At 35.3% G+C, this 21,007-nt stretch overlaps 1 long non-coding RNA gene across 1 annotated transcript; it reads left to right on the top strand.

The window, feature by feature from the left end:
* The first annotated feature begins 16,705 nt into the window (after positions 1-16,705).
* LOC146747858 (uncharacterized) lies at positions 16,706-18,380 on the top strand. The gene is made up of 2 exons (XR_014928890.1): positions 16,706-16,815; positions 18,147-18,380. It is a non-coding gene; the product is annotated as an uncharacterized LOC146747858 (long non-coding RNA).
* Positions 18,381-21,007: the final 2,627 nt, after the last annotated feature.

Raw genomic sequence — 21,007 nt, forward strand, 5'->3', positions numbered from 1 at the left:
AATTTCTCATAGAATACACCAGAGAAATGATGTTTTAAAGTGGGTGTAGTGTATATAGTGGGGTAGAGGTGGGTGTCATATAATTTGTTATTCCAATTGCTCATGAAGTCACAGTTCTCTTTATTTATTTTTGCTGAAAAGTTCTCAGGCATTACGTGTAGATCTAATCACCGGAATTTATTTCAGCCGAAAAATATAGTATTCCACAGTACTAAAAGTGGTGTTTCAGATATATTCAAGTATAATTAATGAAGAAACTTACATTTGAATTTAAACATTTTATTTGCAAGTAGAAAAATACATTTTTTTGTAGTAATGATTAGAACCGACAGTTTGCAAAGTGTAACTGACAAAATAAAGAATAAATATGACTTCAAACTGAAAGTAAGATTGAATGAATCTTGTAAAAATTCAAAAGAGTAAGTGTTTTTTTTCATGAAGACTGGAAGACAATATTAACATTAGGTTAAATGTTTAAGGTATTGTAACACAATGTACATGGTAATGGGCAAGTGATCTCATTATAGCTCATTAGATAAAGCTGAATAAATACTAATCCTGAGTGAAAAGGAAATACTAGTAATTGTTTGAATTTTGGGTTAGTGATGCATTTATTTTGAAAATTACAATGAATTGTGCCATCAAATATGGCAGTTTCTAGGGAAGCTTAAATCTACCTTGAGCTACTATGAGCGGTCAATAACCTGTGATCTTGTCAAAAGAAAGTGCAATTTCCCATCTTGTTCGCAGGCATACAAACAAGCATATCTGCCTTTGCATACTTCCTTTAGCAGTTCATACATTTATTTCCTTTCAGTTTTTTTGTTTTTACACATGAATTCTTTCCAACAGGGGCACACCATGACACTATCAAAACCGATTGCACTGCACTGAAGTCTTTCCTTTGGAATGTCTTCTGTCATACCAGGATCATCCAATAGATCTCTTGCATCCACAGTCATATAATGGCCATTACTGAAAATGAACAATAAGAGACCAACCAATAATAAATAATGAAAGTGACAAAGAATACAATATGCCTGTTTTTAACAGAGAGCACATCTAGAGAAGATGTGGGAAATAATTTAATTTTAAATGCATAAAATAAAAAATATATTTTGCAGCAGATTGGGTGTAAGTGTATGAACAGGAAACAGAATTGTCTCCCATTACAGTGTTATGTAGTTTAAAATATAAAAAAAATACGTACCTTGCTTAATTGCATATGAGATTTCAGAATGATTCAACCTCTCAACTAGGACAAAAAAATATAACTTTTATTTTAAGACATAATTAGGCTGAACTCAATTTTGTACAAAATATGTGATAATGCATAAAAAATTTTTAACAGAATGTTACGAATTTTAGTCAATATTTCATCCAGCAGTCATCTATCAAACATCAATCCTGGGCTGTTGTCACAACTATCATGATTTTGTTCTTGTATGCAGGCCAACATGGTCAGTTGATTCTCCATTATTTTTTTCTTGTATGCAGGCCAACATAGTCAGTTGATTCTCCATTATTTTGAGTAAGTAGCTTAACGTCCTTTTGACTACCCACAATACAATACGTGCGTTCACTGTTATTATTTTCATCTAGGTATTTTGTTCAGGTATAACTTCTATTCGACAGATTTAGATGCAAGTTGAACTTTCGGCCGATTTTTCTAAACAGCACAGCACAGAACAGTGTATTTCGGCACATCAGTTAAGATTTTAAATAGAATTTTGGCTCACTTCATTTGTTCAGGAAAGTTAACACAAATAACCCGTACCCCATAGTTTTTCGTACAGTATAACTAAATACAACATTTTCTGACCATTGTTTACCTAAAACAAAACAAACAAAAACACCACAATGAACGCCAGGAGAACTAGGCTGTGATTATTTCTGTCACGGATTCCGATCAAAGCCATCACATCACTGAAAACAATTGTATGGTGTCTGATTCACAGCAAAATGTTTGTAAATATGCACGAGTTACGATCCGGGGCTAAGATAGCCTCATACTAACACAATGATTAAATGGCCATTAGCGGCGTTTTTTTTTCGTATTTTTTATTATATTTAGCCTTTTTTCAATATCATAGCGACGAAAGAGCTATAAACTGTGATGGGCAGCGAAAACATTATCAACGTGTTAAAAACGCACAAATATCAAGTTAAATTTAGTTCGGGACGATCCGAAATACGCAAAATCCTAGTGCGCAGCATTGCCGTAAAACTGAGAATAATCCGAGAGCATGCCAGTACCATCTCAGAAAATGCCAGCTGAAGAAGTGCGGTAGCCCTGAGGACAGTCCTGAGAAGTCGCATAGACCGCGGATTCGACACCCGCCCACACATTTAAAGCGGAAAACCGTTTTAATGATTGTAACCATCTAAAACATCTAGCGATCACAAATACCGTTTTTGTGGCCGAAAAATGAACCTACAGTACTGGAACGTTGGCGAAAGCTAGTTTTACGCAACGAAACAACGTTTTGTTAATAAATACGTCAAGAACAAGATGGCGGCGTATATTTTCGGTTGACGTTGGAAAATGTTGATTTGATCGACCCTAGTGGGAAATCTTATGTAATTTTGCTTTCAGTTAGTGTATTTAGAATAGTTAGACGTATCGACCTGCTTATGTTTTAACTGCAAAGCTCTTAAATCGCCCGATACATGCCTTCACAATAGTGTCGAATTCCCGTTCTATGCAACTTCTCAGGACTGTGGGGCCGAATGATCAGCTGAAGAAGGCCAAGCTACAGGACTGTACTCAGGGCTAGAAGCGCGGTCGCCGAAGTGTGAGCAAATCTGCGAAAGAACGACGACAGACAAGCAAGAATGCAAAGAAGTTTTATCTTGGCCAAGAAGTTGACAGATGGATTTCCATAAAATTGGAGCATTATTATTGTTCAGACGCAAATGTAGCCAAGTTTTTAATCGATGGGTGAGTTGTGTTCAATGTGTTATCGTGTAGTTCAATACATGGGTTATGTAGCCTCCGTTTCTATCCATGTGTAGTGCATTTTTCTGGGAGAGCATGGCGTATGTATAGTTTGTTTTTGGGCTCAGAATAATAATGTATAAGCGTGAGTTTGTAAAATTATATGTTGAAACGTAAAAATAAAATCATTGGTACCATGCGTATATATGGTTTTGTATATATGGTGGTGTCATGCATTTGCTCTTTTTTCTTTGCTTCAAAAAATGATCACTATTCACTCATTGTGACGGAATCGTGCATTCAAATGATTGGGTATGAAAGCCTTTCAGGTGACTATATTGAGATTAGTTTATCAGAAAGCATGCCACAATGGATTTGGGAATCATGTATGATGCACTGTAACAAGTTTTATTTTATATTCTCGAAGACGGAACGCAACAGGAAGTTGGTAGAAAACAACATATCTTTTCGTTAGCGTGGGGGAAAACAGGGGTGTTAATTTTTAATGCATTGTCTATTCTTGTTTGTGGTGGGTCCTGGAATGTAAATTGCATGTCCTTACATTTGCTTGCCGAGCTCTTTCAGCAAGGAGTATTATGTTGTTAGCCTTGACTTTCCTTTAAACAATGTGTAAAGGTGAACATATAATACTTCAAACTGCTTTAAAATTTGACATACTGTACATAAAATACTATATTTTCGATAAAGAGGTAATTCAGTGAAAATAAAATCCAGTGAATATGCCATATTTCCTATAATTTATAGTCAATTTGTCAAAAATTTGTGAAAATGAATTCCAAACAAATTTACCCAAAATTGATTTTAGCTAAAGTATTTTACAGTACATTGCAATTACGTAATTAAAAAATAAACACAAGGTTTACTATGGCTTCAAACTTCAGTGTGAGGATGAAAATACAAAAACAAATACATAAACAAATACGAATGGTTTGACATATTTGCCAAAGAATAAAGCAGTGACCAAAAATTTGTACACTACTATTATTTCTAAAAATTATGTCTGTCAATGCAACCTTCACTTTTTTGAAAAAATACAAACGCTCGAATGAAGACTTACCCATAATTTTCAGTACCACAATGGAAGCAAGATCAGATGATATGTACGGTTCAGTTCAGTAGAGCGGTTCATTTGAATTGCATCTGAGTTTGAGTTAACGTCGTTCAGAATGAGTACCTCTCCAAATCCTGGTGATCACACCATGGGTCTTCCACTCGAGTTTCCAACACCCGCAGCTACGCCATCTTCGAGTGGCGGGATACCAACTAGACGGGCGTTATACCCGATATCCAACGACGGTGCCAATAGCGTTTTATCTATAAAAAATCCGATCTTGCCAAACTATTTCGTAACCAAGAGACTCTTATAAAACAACAAGCAGAGCTCCGTCGAAAACTCGATGACGATACCGGAAAAAAGAAGACAAAAAAACACCATTGAAAATTAAGGTGAGTAACATGTATTTAGACAAAATTCCAACTGTGATGTTGTTTGCATTTATGTTTACATGAATCCTGATTATTAATTTTACAGAAAAGGTTGTAGTAAGTCGAAAACTTGCAGTATGCGAATACATGATTATTGTTGTTTTGTGCTCTGTTATTTTCGTGGCATTTTCTTTATTTTTCATCAACACACAAAACAAATATAAATGACAGACGATCGTTTTCCCCTTCGTTATCAATATGATAAGTTGTTTTGTTGATGTTTGAGATTATTTTTAGGGGTGGTCTTTGACCGGAAGCAGCCCATACATGAATAGAATATTTTATTTGACTCGAAATAATGTAAGAAATTACATAACTTATGGCCAAAAACCAACACAGTAACTCACAAATACAACAATAATAAAAATAAAAAATTAAAAAGATGTTTAACAATTAGCATACATTTCTAAGATTTTATGTATATAGACTCCTAGACTGCTGGCAATGAAACTATCTTTTGAATTCATCAGTTTCTTAAACATGATCTGCTTAGGCAAACTTTGAAATTCTTTGTGCATTGAGATTACTCTCATAAATTTGCACCTAGCAGATTCAATCTCTGGGTTCCTGCAAGAAAGCATGCATCTCATTGCCAACAGCTAGATCATCACATAGCATGCATAACCTTTCCTCTGGTGGTACTTGTAAATACCTTAATTTCTCTATTGGTAGTTTATGTGCAGAAATTCTGAATTTAGTGATGGCAACTCTGTGTTTGACATTATTTACATATTCCAAATATGGTTCCAAAGAGTATTCAGATTTGAAATTGTTGTATGTACGTAGCTTGTTATTTTCTTTTTTGTGTAAGGTAGGAGACCACAAATCTTTTATAAATTTTTGCTTTAATTTATTTTCAAAACTGTCAACATCATGGCCAATCTCATTGGTTTTAGTATTTTCTTGTAGTTTACGTACAAAATTTGTCCATGTGTTGCCTGTACTTTTGCTTTCATTGTTGTAGGCAGAATGCACTAACACATTACATTCATCTGTTACAATTATGCCATGATACCTAATCATCTGTCTGCAAATATCAATGATAATGGGGTAGCTTCCAAGTTCAGCTCTTGTCGCAATGTTGCTAGATTTTTTGTGAACTCCAAGTATGGTTTTACAAAATTTAATGTGTAGTTGTTCAAAACAAGTTTTATCATCAAATAATTTTTGAATGAATTTTTCGCTTGTAATTTCAACATTGGCTCTGTGCAATTTGAATGTGAAAGCTCCCCAGATTTCAGATCCATACATTAATATAGGCAGAACAGATCTCTTAAACATGTGTATAAGCATTACTCACTGATAAATAATGGTTATTACCAAACGCTTCAGCGTGGTATTAAGAGTTTGTTTTCAGGGGTGGGTGATACCAAGGTGGGAAATGGATGCACATATGGGGTTAATTCCTTGAATTGCAATATAGAGGGTTCAGGCTGAAATACAATATATAGTGTTTTCATGTTTCGTCTGATATTTCTGTGGTATTCTGCTGCTGTAAGTAATGCACGATTTGTTCCGAAATTCAGTATATTGTGTGTATTCCAGGGTTATTCGTTTTTTGCTGAAAACACCCCTATTTTTTAGTGGCAGAGTTTGAATAGTCTCACTCCCACTGGGAAATCTGCATTGTTGCTTGAATGTGAGTTAATTAAACACATTTTCCAGACCGGCGAAAGAGTATGCAACAGCCAATTTTAACAGCCTGTCACGTGATTTTAGTCTGAATGTCAACAAGAAGAGGCTAGTCCATTTTACGCAGGAGTAATTGGGAGTAGAATATGTGAGGGATAGTATCAACAGAGATGTGTATAGTGAAAAGTAATATCTATCCTTCATTTACATCTCTGAGCATTTCTGTTTTAGTATATTGGTTTGAAAATGTTGAACTTGCATGATTTGCAATGTGTTTTTTTAATGGGACTCTCCTATTGATCGAATCCCGGGTTTGAACGAGAACGGCACACCACGTGATTCGTTTGAATACAATGCTGATGGCAAACATGCCGTGTTACTGCGGTACTCCACTGACGGGATGACTTACTGCATGCTACAACTTCGCTTGTGATGTTGCTTGTTAGCCATGGATTACATGAATCTTGATTACCAGTCAAATGTTGCTCATTTGACGTTGGTAATCTTTATTTGGAACTGAGTAACTTCCTGGTACTTCGTACTATGATAAAAATCAGTCAACATACATCAAGTTCTCTCAATCGTAGTATTCCATGTGATGTACACCTAATATGCCAAAAATGTTGCTGAACGATTTGAACTGAATAAAAATAGCAGACGAAAATTTGTTTACAAAATAAAAATACTTCCGTTGCCAATGAAAACCGGTAAAAAACAAGCAATATGTTTTCGGCTGTTATCATGGAAGGGACATGAACGTGAAGCTAACGTCTGTTTATAACTAAAACCGGGCACCTTATACGAGGTTTGCAAAATAACATGGCAGTCATTAGAAGTCACTTTATTTTATTGTTAGGACGTATTCAGCCGTTAAATGTATAATTTCCAATCGTTTTGCGATAGTATTTTCTAGATTGGAAGCAGCATTTACATTTTATTCAAAGTTCAAAGCTGCGTTGGGATTCCGTTGACAGTGGTAACAATGTCGGCGCCGGTGATCTCTTACCAGTGCGCAACGTAGCCAAAATAAAAGGCATGATCATTTGGGCACTGCTATTACAAGACTTTGGCTGTTGCCATGGTAGCGGTGGGTCAGGATTGTTTTTCCAATTAGTGATGGTACGACCTGCCTGTCAAGTATGAACCGTGACAAAATCAGCCAAGCCAAAAAAAATCACAGAAGAGTTAAAAAGCCATTCCTGCTGAACAGTTACTCTAACTTCGGGGTCAACTTTCTCATTAATGAAAAAAGATATCAAAAATTCAAATAGTAACTTTTTGCCCACACTCCAGCCGAGTACAATGAGCTATGTCTGAGGTGTTGTATCACAGGGAGTTGGACAAACTTGCGTATTTTAATAAAAATGTTATATAACTTTTCTTTTACCCCCCTCCCCTTCCTGGTATCTATTTCAAGTATTTTTGTCAGGTTCAAATCGTTCACCAGCATTTTTGGCATGTTAGATGTACATCACATAGAATACTAGGATTGGGAGAACGTAATGTTTGTTGACCACCTGGAATCTGAGTTTTATAAATCTTGAAGGGCTCTCGGAAGATCCACCCGCTGCCTGGACCCGCAGTAAAATCTCCGATTAATATGGAGCCGCAACCATCAACATCGATATACCATGAGGTTTCTGCTGGCGACGTTGCGGCGTTACTCAGTTCCAAATAAAGATTACCAACGCCAAATTAGCAAAATTTAACCGGTAACCAAGACTCAGTCTATCCACGACAAGCAAGCAACATCCCAAACGAGGTTGTAGTGTGCAGCTCACGAGTCAGCGACGACCGATTTCAACGAAAGTCATTCCGTCAGTGGAGTACCGCAGTTGCACGGCATGTTTGCCAATGTACAGATCTGTGGAGGAACTTTTAACTTTAACTTCAACATCAACCGTGTATCGTAGTCGCCCAGTTTAAGTTCTGGTTCTGTCGTGGTCCCAACTAAAGGGCGACAGTCGTCGTGTCGCGTCCTGTTCGATATGGGACTCACAGCGACGTATACAACGCGTGTAAAATACATTGTTTATTTACATGAAATTCGAACACGCGCTGTGCTACGACCACCGCGCTTAAACATCCACGAGTTATTTATTCGGACAATGACTTAAATTAGACGTCTGATTATTTTATTTTCACACGTACAGCGACACGCGTTCTACACTTACAAGCGTTGCTAGGTCGCAGCATAGGTCTTGGAGCATATTAATGGGCAATTGGGTTCCCCGATCTAAATTTCTATCCCGGTTTGTTGCACGTTCTTTTTTTAATATGAAATAATCAAATATGGGACATGTGTATAATAACAGAACCCCACACCCTTCCCGTGGCTTCGCTCGTGAAAGTACTGCAGCAGGATACACCGCATCACTCGTGAAAATAACTTCCATACGCAATGAAAGCCACGGGGAGGGTATCTGTCATAATACTTCATTATCACTGAAAACATTTTTCCCCTGAAATAAATTCCAGTGAATATGCCATTTCCCTCATACTATATTGAGACACAGCGCAGTGAAAATTAGATTCACATGTAATGCTTGAAAACATGTCAGCAAAAATAAATTAAGTGAAATTCTACGTGACTTCATATTAGTTGGAAATGAACACATTACACCCGACCCTACCACTCCATATACAATGTAAACTACACCCCAAAACATCCTTTCACCCACAGTTACTACCGTGTTTCACCAGTGTATTCTATTTGACGTCAGGAGAAATTGAAATAAACAAATTAATTATAATTTCAGCCTCTAGTTGACCACTGATTAAATAAACTACCTCGTCTTTATGTCAACTTGCAGTTATTCGTTGCCTACATCAGTGACTTCAAAATATATGTTTCAATCCCAGGAATTTCACTCGCTGTTAATTGCATGGGAGTGGCAGTCTTTAATGAATTTCTATTGTCATGTCAATTTCTTGCGATTACTCGAACATTAAGCTGTAACCACATACCGCCTAGGTGCTGTAATTAAATCCTGGTGTGAGCACCATATGAACTATGAACAATGCATGTGAAGCCAGCTGTGGGGTATATTCAATCCTATAGATTTCTCATTGTTTGGTAACTATTTGCTGCAAATGCAACAAAAATCAATATAAAAAATATTACCCACACAGTATTCTACAGGTTACTTGTGTAAATTAAGTGTTTGTTTAAGGACCCATATTGCTCGTTGTGCCTTCATCACTAAATTTTCAATACATTGCCAGTTTGAAATTGCCACTACTTTGAAAGACAATTCCAAGGTAACTGTATGAATTAACAATTTGTATTTGGTTGTTCCCTAAATAAAAATCACCGTCAATAAATTTTCCCTGCTTATTAAATATAATGACCTGTGTCTTTTTTGTATTTACTTGTTACAGTAATTATTAAGACTATCTAGACTATTTTGAAGCCCATTACTAGAATTTGACACTATCACAATATCGTCAGCAAATAATAAACAGTTAAATAAATTATTCTCTAAGCTAACTGGATTAGAAAGGATACTATCAGAAAGATCATTGATAAAAATGTTGAATAGAATAGGACTTAAATTGCACCCTTGTTTTACTCCACAAGATGATGAGAATGAATTGGTGCAACCATGAGCAGTTTTGATAGCATATTTGGTTACTGAATACATGGATTTTATCAAGTTGAACACTTTTCCTGGAACTCCAGCCTTTAGTAATTTGTATAGCATGTCTTCTCGCCAGACACTATCAAAAGCTTTGCGCAGATCTACAAAGCAAGCATATAGATGAGATTTACCTGCTTTGTTGACATATTTATTTATCAGTGATTTTAAAATGAAAATACTATCTGTGGTACGATGATGTTTTCGAAAACCAAATTGTGTATTTTTCATATAATTTTGATTATCCAAAAATAGTTGTAATTTGTTATTAATTATAATATTCAGAACTTTTGATATAGAGTTTGAAAGTGCAATGCCTCTATAATTGTTGACATCTGTGATGTTTCCACTTGTATGTAATGGAACAAGGTAGCTGGTATTCCATTCAGTTGGAAACACGCCATTTGATAACATTTGGTTGAAAAGTCTCTTCAAGCAGGTTATTAATAAAGGGTTTGAAAACTTAAGCATCTCATTGATGATGGCATCAGGACCTGGTGATTTCCCAGTTTTGATTTTCTTAAGAGCACTATTTATTTCTTGCTCACTGATGTCCTTATCAAGATCAGGATTAATAATTGAAGTATTATCATGCTTCTTGATTGTTTCTTTTACCTCTTGATCAGTAGTTGAATTGTGATTAATAGCATCTGAATTTATATTGAAAAGGGCAGAGAAATGTTTAATCCATTCTGTTGAGGAGACTGATGGTGTTTGTTGTTTATTGGAATTATTAAATTCTTTAATTTCATTAATTGCATTCCAGAAACATGCTGGATTATTGCCTTTTAAATTCATTAAATTGTTCAATAGTTTTTCTTTAAAAGAATTTTTCTTTTGCTTAATAACCATTCTGTATTGTTTATTTAGCCTTTGGCGCTGCATTCTAAGACTGGGGTCAAATGGAAATTTGCTTACTTTCTTTGAAGTTTCTTTTAGGTTTCTTCTAATGAACCCCAAATCATTATCAAACCATTTTTGTTTTGATTTTTTTAGTTGTATTTGATTTCCTATATTTGATTGTAATGGATTTTAGCGCCCTATCTGCTGCAAAATATATTATGTTATTAAATGATTTTACCATGTTCTGAATGTCATTGTTCTCCACACAATTTCTCGCCAAAAAGTTTTTCATTTTTCTGGTTAACTCAGCAGAACTTAGTTGTGACATAAAATTAGATTTTGATGAGCTATCCCAAATATATTTTTTGTATGGGATCATTGAGATGTCTGAACTCTGATCATAATTATAATTAACATTAATGGCTAAAGACAAAGCACAATGATCTGATAAATGGGTTAAATTATTAACTTTAAAATATTTAACTTGAGAATAAAATTCTTTTTGTACAATCAAATAATCAACCTGGCTGACACCATTATATTGATAACATGTCACTTTTCCATTCAGATCACCTACTACTCTATCATTAGCAATTACCATGTCTGTAGTAAGACAAAGATTACATAAATATTGATCATATTTATTACTCGTGATATCCATTGATTGTCTTTTAACACTATTCAGCAGAATGTATGGAACTTGAATCTCTGATGTTCCTTTCTCATCTCCTAGAGTATCAACTTGTCCTGCAGTTCTAGAATTTAAGTCTCCAAGGATGAATATGTTTCCTTGATTTGCAAAATGCAGAGATTCTTCAGTGATAATATCAAACATATCTTCACCTGAGATGTCATTGTTTTTATAATAGGTTGACCCAACTGGTGGGACATATAGACTACATAAAAAGAGATTCCTGTTTAAACCAAAGAAATCTTTATCCATTTTCACCCATATGGCTTCTTTACATTTACTTTTAATTGTTGTTAGGCCTTTACTTAATATAGACTTGAACATAACAATTATACCACCAGAGGATTTTCTAGCATTAACACATTTTTTCTATCTAATCTAAAGTACAAATAGCCCTCTGACACACTAACAATTCGGCATCAAGTATGGTTGAGGCACGTATTTTGTCAACTTGTTTCTTGGACAGTTTGACAACATACAGCAGCAATGTACACCAGCATTTAACAGGAAAACAATATTAATTATTCATAGGCATTGTTTACTAATGTTATCACTTATACGCAGACAGTGCACTTTCTGTTGTCCAGTCGCTTCATTCCTCATAATTATGTTACAATAATTTAGTAATAATAATTATTATTGGAAATATATTCATAGGTTTGTGCAGGTGAAAATAGTGGTATTCATCATGGAACTAACAGATCAAACATGAACAATCTAACCTCTTTCAACAAAACTGACTTGGAGGATTGTCTGAGCCATATTTTTACTTTCCTGTTCGTGGGATTTTCTGTAACTGGGTCATTCAACTTCCAGCAAAATCTAGCAACTGATCAGAATTTTTTTCAACAGAATCTCAGCAGAAGACAATCAGCGCTACAAAGTAGTTCTTCCATAAATGAGAATGACAAACATTTTTTAACGCTTGTTCTAAAGACAGAATATATGAGCTTGGAAGACTCGGACTCGACACCTGAGACGCAAGATAACAATGACGACGATAAATTAGAGGACCCCTATGTATAGATTGAATGAATAGTGATACATTTGTATCACCTTTGCCACTAGTGAAATATGTGATAAATATCACATTATTTGACCCCTATTTATAGATTGAATGAATAGTGATACATTTGTACCACCTTTGCCACTAGTGAAATATGTGATAAATATCACATTATTTGACTCCTATTTATAGATTGAATGAATAGTGATACATTTGTACCACCTTTGCCACTAGTGAAATATGTGATAAATATCACATTACTTGACCCATATGTATAGATTGAATGAATAGTGATACATTTGTACCACCTTTGCCACTAGTGAAATATGTGATAAATATCACATTATTTGACTCCTATTTATAGATTGAATGAATAGTGATACATTTGTACCACCTTTGCCACTAGTGAAATGTGTGATAAATATCACATTATTTGACTCCACAAGTATTATTGAGTGCCAATTGCCTACTACCACATGCATTTGTCACATATATGATATGTACCCATAGTACAAAATTTGTCTTATTTTAACCACAGCGGACAAAACTGACACTTTTTCTCATACACGGTGGCCCGTCAAAGGTTGAGATATGCATCCATAATACAAGTGGCATAGTTGTGTAAACATAGTCAAACATGTTCCTTTGATGTTCTACAACCAGTACTTTGCCTACCCTGTAATATTCAACTTTTTGCGCAGTGGCAGCTATAGAAAAGACGAGAATTTTTTTGAAAAACAGCTGTTGAATCTAAAAGGTATGATTCTTGTTATCATCATGTCTTATTTACTATATTCACTTCTTGGCAATGTCAGAAAATATGTGTTTTATTCATGTTTTTGTATGTACAGTTGTAACAGGTTATGCTATTTTTGCATGATTTAATATTTAATTTTTACTTGGTCAGATACTATTCTAATGAGTCTGTTATTACTTCATCGTTCACTCCAGGCCCCAGTAAAACCGTTCCTATACTTAGAACCCCAGAAGTGTCAGACATTTCCTCTGCTGAATCTGAAAAGTGAGTTTTTGTCAGATTATTTTCTCAAAAATTATATCGATACCAATATTTTCTGTGTAGTTGTTTCAGATATTGTCATCTCCATGATACATGTATTGTATCTTATGAAATACAGACTTATATTGTTAGGAGTGTTGTTGTGTCTGGGATTGACCAGATGGATCAGACTGCTATACTGCTGTATGTATCTGTAAATGGTCATTTGTGGGTTCAATTTTTACAGTGTCATTTTATTTATAGGCCAAAACGAAAAGTTTCTAGCGGACTGTTGTCTTCGTTCATTGATCCATTTGATTAAGTATATTTGCCTCTGCTCTTAAATGATTAATTTCAATGATTCCACTAGTAATGACAAAAACATTATGACTGATGCAAGTATATTTGGTTTGTTATCAGTAACAGTGAAGAAATTTGTCGTGCAAATCAGATGACTAAAACTTGTTTATTTTGCCGTACGTGTTACAGTAGATATTACAGCAGATGGTGATATAGATTCTGACAGCAGGGATTTTTTTGAACAAGGGAACATGGGCGCAGCGCCCTCATGCTATGGACATGTGCCCTTACTCTGGGAGCAGATATTTTGGCAACCATAAAATTCTCATTGACCAGGAATATCACAGTTTTCAACTGTGACCTGTCTGATAGTAATGTTTGCCCCAAGGAAGCCATATAATGCTCCATTTTAACTTAGAATTATCAATAACTCCACACACCCTGTGGCACTGCTGAATAGCAGTGCTCCCTCTTGCATTTTTTTTCTAGAAAAGCCTCTGCTAACAGTATAAATCCTTAGAGTTACAATGCTAAGATAGCTTTGCAAATGAAAAAGTTGGAACCCCAAGATCCAAGAAGAATATCACTGCATCTTGCTCCACTTAGTCCACCTCTAACTGCTACTCTTGTTGAAGAAAACCATTCAAGACGCACATTATGCCACTTTACCAGGCAGAAACCCTGCATATTGTTATTGGTTGTTTTTCATTTGACAATACTATTGTGACATTTGTGAGTGTGACTACAGGCTAAAGTTAAAGATTGCGTCATTTGTTGATGTGACGATCCCGGGCAATGCGATGATCCTAGGCGATGATCAGTTGCTTGCATGTGTTTGGTCCCATCGCCGGGCACCCAGTGCTTTTGCATTTATAGTATGAGTATGTGATTCACTGACGTCGCGATTTCTCTTCATCGAAATATCCACACAAAAACTGGTGTGTATAACAGCATAAAAATAAGTTTAAAAATTGCACATTTAAACATAACCCAACTAGTTTTCCTTTGGATATGTTCATTGTGGTTATGGGGGTAAATGTGACATATTTTCAAATATGGATTTTCATACTCTGACTGTAGCAATCTTTACCAGATCTAGTGGAATGTTGTAACCTGCCCCAGTCCTTGCCATTTCAAATCATGTGTCGATCTTGGTGACAACCAACCAGTCACACCTGGAATTTAAACATAAAATAAACTTACTCAACAATTTAATGGCTGCTCTTTCAGTGAATAATATACCTATTATATTATCTTCTTGAGTAAAAGAAATGAGTGTCTCTTATTAAGGAACACTGATGTACACTCATTAAATATATCATTTGCATCCGTAACATCTCTAAGGCCATGCAAGAACATTCTCTACTATATGTAGAGAATTCAAACCTATATGTCTGTGTACTAGGATTTTATATTTATGATGGTGATGAGACAAATAATCTAGCATCCCAATTTTCCAGTTCACCACCATCTCCTCGCCATCTTTCTCGCACATTTATTTTAATTCTTTCCATGCTAGCGCTTGTGTACTCTACCACGTGACTTTTTTTTATTCATTTGTGTTTCGTACACTCATAAGAGCAGAACCAGTAATCAATGTTTTTCGAATAAAGTAATGCAATATCTACGTATTATACGAGTTATTACAACTTATAATTTACCCATATATATATATAGCTAGTCCTCTGCATATAAATTTAACCTTTCACCATTCAAACATTCCTTTCCCGAGAAACATTTAGTCAGAATAACCTCTGGTTTATACATTTTTACAACAATATAAAACGTAAGTTGAGCCTCGCCATTCTTCATCATGATATTGACACAAACTATGTGATACCATCTCGCAAAGATACAGTCAACTGCAAGTTTATGAGAAATAAAAAAAACATTTTATTAACTTTAAGCCATGTAAGTAAGTACATTTACCAGGATCACAAACACAATCTTTTTCAACATCTTCATCTGCATTGCGAGCTTTGGAAATGGATGATTTGTCAATCTCTGGCCACAGATGAGATAGCAATATTTGGATGGCAAATCAACTCTTTTCCTAGACCATAAGGTGAGTCTATAGGAATGATGTCAAAGGATTCCAATTGTAGTAATGCATGTCCTAGAAGTATCACAAAACCTTCAGTAGTAAAATTATCGATGACAAGTATTTTCATATTCATGTGCTTGAAAACCGTACGTATGTTGTAGAGTGTACTACGACTGCCACCACTATTTGGTGAGTACATAGCATCCATAATGTCCTAATAAGAATTACAATAGAAGAATAATTGCATCTTTAAAAATGTGCCAGCTTCTATCAATTTATAGCAATGAATACAATAAAAATAACGAGTTAAACTGAAATTACATAACAAGTTTTCGTTTTTTACCTCAAAGGCATTGTGTCCTATGAATATAATATTCAAGAACCAAAAACAGAACTGTGTCACGCTGGTTTTGCAGAAAAACCATTAGTGTTTGAAATATAGATGCATCTCACATTCAGTTTGTAGGTAAAGTTACAGAGCAGCAAGGTCAGAAACCTCCACAAAATTGAGCTTATGTGTCCACTGTACGTGCGACGCCAAATATTTGTTGAAGTCGAGTGAAACATAACATCATTATACTGCATGAGGCAAAACTCAATCGGATCATATGATAAAGAATGCGAGTATAGCTACCTGGGAACTAAAAAAAAATCGGTTGATAAAATTAACATTGTCAACGCATTTTACATAATTTTACGCATTTTAGTGATTGACATTCTGCGCAGGTCCCCTGATAAAAGTGGTATAACTCAATTTTGTTTTTACCCACGCCAGCCAACCATTTGTCAAGACTTTCGATTTTGCTGACAGAGTAATTTTGGTGTCTTTTTTAGCCTTCGCAGACGAAGTCTGCTGAAGGCTTATAGATTGGGTTCTGTCCGTCCGTCTTTTATCTCTTATAACTTTGATATGCTCTGTCCAATTTTTTTCAAAGTTGGTGCAAATGTAATTCTGAATGCCATACATATGTACGCCAAGTATTTTTTTTGATTCGGCAAAGTTTCATTGTGTTTTTCAACATTTTACTTGTACAAGTGTCGAAATTTGCCGGAAAAATCCGAGTTTTAACGACATCTCGCAAAAGAACTGGCATACCGTATTGCGCATGCGCCAGTCTAACCGCTAAGGAAATCGCCGTCGATTTCGTCTGAGGATATTGTATTCCGGGACTGTATCTTTCTTTGCACATAGCTTACATAGATTAAATTCTATCTCAAAGGTAAGAAACTGTGCTTATGGTATTTATTATGAACTTTGATTTATCCTTTTGTGTCCTGACTTTAGTGAGAAACTAGCAATCGCACAGTGTCACACTTTGCCAGAAAAACAGTCCTGCTATTAGTTCAAGAACTGGTTATGAAACGTGTAAATCGAAAGTTTATCTCGTCATTTAGGAGGCTTGGGAATAACGTTTGGCATATAAAATACTAGAAATAATAAAAACGTAAAAGTTTAGAACACGCTGATCGTGATTCTGTTATGTACGATTGCTGTTGCGGTGTTCATTGGCAACTGCTAGCAGATTGAAACTTGGTTTCGTGACGACATATTAAACTAGAATTATCGAGAAAACACAAGTCAAGTTCGGCCAACCGAAAGCAATGATGAAATTGAAAAGTACTGTAATTAAATATCAATGAATCTATCATCTCTTTTAAATTACCTTTGAAGTAAACATGATACCCGAGTGCGTTACTACACTCGTGACCGGGACCTCCATGCTCCATGCGGTGTTGAAGTTTATCGGTAAATCGAACCTCTGTCAACAGAGACACATTTTCCCAATCAGCTATTTATTTCGGTACTGAAGTCAGGGTGGCAATTTCAATGTTTAGCTACCATAATTTATCTCCATTATAAGCAGGAAAATAAATTACGGACCTTGATTGAGATGGATTTAACGGCGGCCATGTTTTAAGGGATATGTGAAACAATATTAGGGAGGGGATCAAATTCACTTAATCCTCAATTTTAATGATGTTGACTTAATAGTCATATTTTTTTTTTTCAAAACTTCGGATATTATTCTATATATTTTAATACAACTACAATATGTTAATTAGTATGCAAATTAATATGCAAATTAGCAGCCAATCTGAGACGATGCAATCCAGTTCAAAGGAAATTTGATTACATGATCACTACCTCTGCTGATTAGTTTTTTTATGCACTTCTATCTGCTTTTATATTAAATGTATTTTTTTTTATTTTTCTCAATAGTTTTTTTTTTAATTTTTTTTTATAGCTTGGTTCAGCTCAAGTGGCTTTTTGCACATTCTTAATCCCGTAAATATTAATTTGACAACTTTGTAGAGTGGAAACAGACTGATGAATTAGTTCATCCTAGACTTTGGTAGAACATGTTTAAAATAGTACAGTGTGAACTGCAATTTCTTTCTGGCTGGTATAAATTTATTAAGTAATATTTTTTCGTACTAAAAAGACTCAAATATCTTTTTCAATTAAATCTAACAGCCAATGGGAGCACATTTGCTACAACCTCTGCTTACTTTGGGCTAAATGTTTTGTTTTTTTTTTTGTTTTTTTCAGGTGCATAGCCAGATTTTTTTTTCTCAGAAAGCAAAGCCACTGGAACTGAATGTATTACAAAAACATACCGGTACTATTCACTGCGTGTCCGACATTTGTATAAAGTTTCGCAGGTCCTCTGTTTTTTACTTTGAGAAGTTCTGTCAACCAAAGCATAAATATGTGTTTCTCTGTACATAAAATTTCACACGATTTGTTAATATTAATGTATGATAATAAAAACTTGATAATATTTTTCTGGATTTTTGCACTTTATTTGTATCATTGTCGTATGAGAAGTAATCTTGTCCTTTTTAGAGATATTGAAACTAATCCAGGGCCACAAACTAGTTTATCCAAACAGACACAACACTGACATATTTGCAGATCTGATGTGTATACTTCCTTGTCATTTTACCTGTTGTACTGGTTTGGTGCTATCTGGTTTCCTTGCTGAGAATAATGCTGACCTGGATGGAGAGTGCTACAAACTTGAAAATGCCATAGAAATCACGTTTGCCAATTTATGTCCATGCAACTTTAGAATGACAACTAGCGAAGGCAGTGTCATTCATGACTTGTTTAAATATGAATAACTAATAATGTGTTAGTGGTCTGAATTCTGACAATGTCTAACAAATTGAGCGATGTGATGTGTTTGTAATGTTACATAACAAAACACATTTTTGAATTGAAGCGCTGTGATTCAACTATTAACAACCTGAAGCAGAGAAGAGAATCCCGGAGCAGATTACAGAGTTGTTGAAAGTTGACACATACTACATGAAGAAAGCTGAGTTTTGAGTTTAGAATATTTCTCTCCTGACTAAAGACTTGCATCAAAGAATTGATGAGATAATGCCCAAATGTAAAAATTATGGAGAGTAGGGAGATTTAAACTTTTTGTGATAAAAAATACAGTGATGAACTCAAAGAGATTGTCATAGACAATGAGTGTCAGCAGAATGTGTCATAAATTATGTAAAAATTATGTAAAAATTATGGAGAGTAGGGAGATTTAAACTTTTTGTGATAAAAAATACAGTGATGAACTCAAAGAGATTGTCATAGACAATGAGTGTCAGCAGAATGCCATAAATTAGGTCATTTCAACTGTTCTGCAGAAACTCATTGTAGCTGTCAAAGTAGCCGAGGCAAAGTCAATTTCCTCAAAGCATTCATTCCATCAAGACGGAATAAGCAAGTTTCACTCTCTCGTGGCTGATCATATCATGACACTTGGTATGCAGCAGGTGTTATTGCTTTCAAAGTAACAGTGCTGACAAAGAAACCATCACTGCACAGCTGATAAATTAATAGTACTAGTTAATGATTTGAGTTTGCCAAGAATGGGGAATATATATATTATGTGAATAAAGCAAAACTTGCAAAGATGTCCTGCCAAACTTTGCTTCAGAATAATTATCAAGCTTCAGACGGATGGAGTGCAATAGGTACTGCAAGACTTGTTTGTGGAGCAGTTAAGGCTTTCCATTTCAGGGATGTGAAGAATGGTGTCGCATCCAATTTTTGTTTATCAGTGCCAAAGATGAGAAGTTTGTGTTGCAGCCATACAAGAAGAATAGATTTAAAATTCGAGAATGCCGCAGCAGTATACTACCATGCTTCTGATATTTCACAGTTTGTTGCAAAGTAGCCAAATCCAACTTGCTAACTTTCTGCAGTTGCTAGCTGTAGATTAAAGTATACATAGCTAAATTGCGAGCACGTGGTATAGTAGATAAAGTCAGGACTGGGTCCGTATTGGACAATTACAGGAAAAAGAGATTTTGACATGAATACACACCATCTCCTAATGAAGATGACTCTGCAAAGGAGCTGCTCTCGTTTTGGATGAGCTGATGTTTTCTGAAACAGTTGATCCAGAGTTGGTCTTCATGATCATACAGGCACATGAACTCGTCGTGCAAGAATAGCTTTTGACTTCCGAAAAGCAGTGCGATTGTAAAAAAAATAGACAACCAATTGAAATATGTGTCCAGTATCATGTACGACGAAGCTATTCAATGCTGGTTTTGACGACCGGCCTGTCACATCACGCAGTCATCGGCAACCCAGTTCAAAGATATAAACGTCTGCTTGAACCCATGCAGCAGCAAATAAGCAACACGCTGGCCCCACCATTGCCGGAATTGACAAAAGAAAACGTGGAACATTCAACCTTTAATAAAAAAAAGGTTAATACTTGAACACTCGACATTTGAACTAGGTGGTAGATGAGTCATGGTGGTACACATTTTATTGAAATTGTATCGAAGATATTATGTCACATTGTTTCAGGTAAATAAAATATATGTTGCTATAGGTTAATCAATCATGAGTGTTTTTTTGACAATCAGCTGACAAAGCCAAGACATTTCATCGCACAATTTATTCACTTAGACGTTAACCGACAAAATATCCGACACTGCAGTGATAATAAATACGCTGGTCTCCAGTTTAAAAATATCTGCTGATCACAAGCATGAAAGAACAACAAAAAAAGCACATGAATCCGTGACGTTTATTTTGTTGACCTCTAAAGAGGAAGTGAACCTAGCCATGTTCCGCCTATTACTTAAACCGAGTGACGTCATTCGATTGCATGCATATTTTAGTATCAAGAGAAACTATGCAGAAGTGAACAGTCCTCATGCCTCTGGCCTACGCTGAAATGTCTGCCGCATTTTTTTTGTAAATGCCTTCGGCGTTTGCTGATTTAAATTAGTGTACTAACAAATTAGACCTGTTGACAGGTCTATATAGGCCTCAGTCTAGTGTGTGTTAGATTATTGTTACTTTTATTCAAATAATGTAACAAGCATTATACTTCTTTCATCTTTTGTCTTACAGCTGTTTGTCTTTTTCTGATAATTTCGACA

The sequence above is a fragment of the Saccoglossus kowalevskii genome, chromosome 3 (assembly GCF_978046115.1).
Source record: "Saccoglossus kowalevskii chromosome 3, keSacKowa6.1, whole genome shotgun sequence".
Classification (NCBI taxonomy): Eukaryota; Metazoa; Hemichordata; class Enteropneusta; family Harrimaniidae; genus Saccoglossus; species Saccoglossus kowalevskii.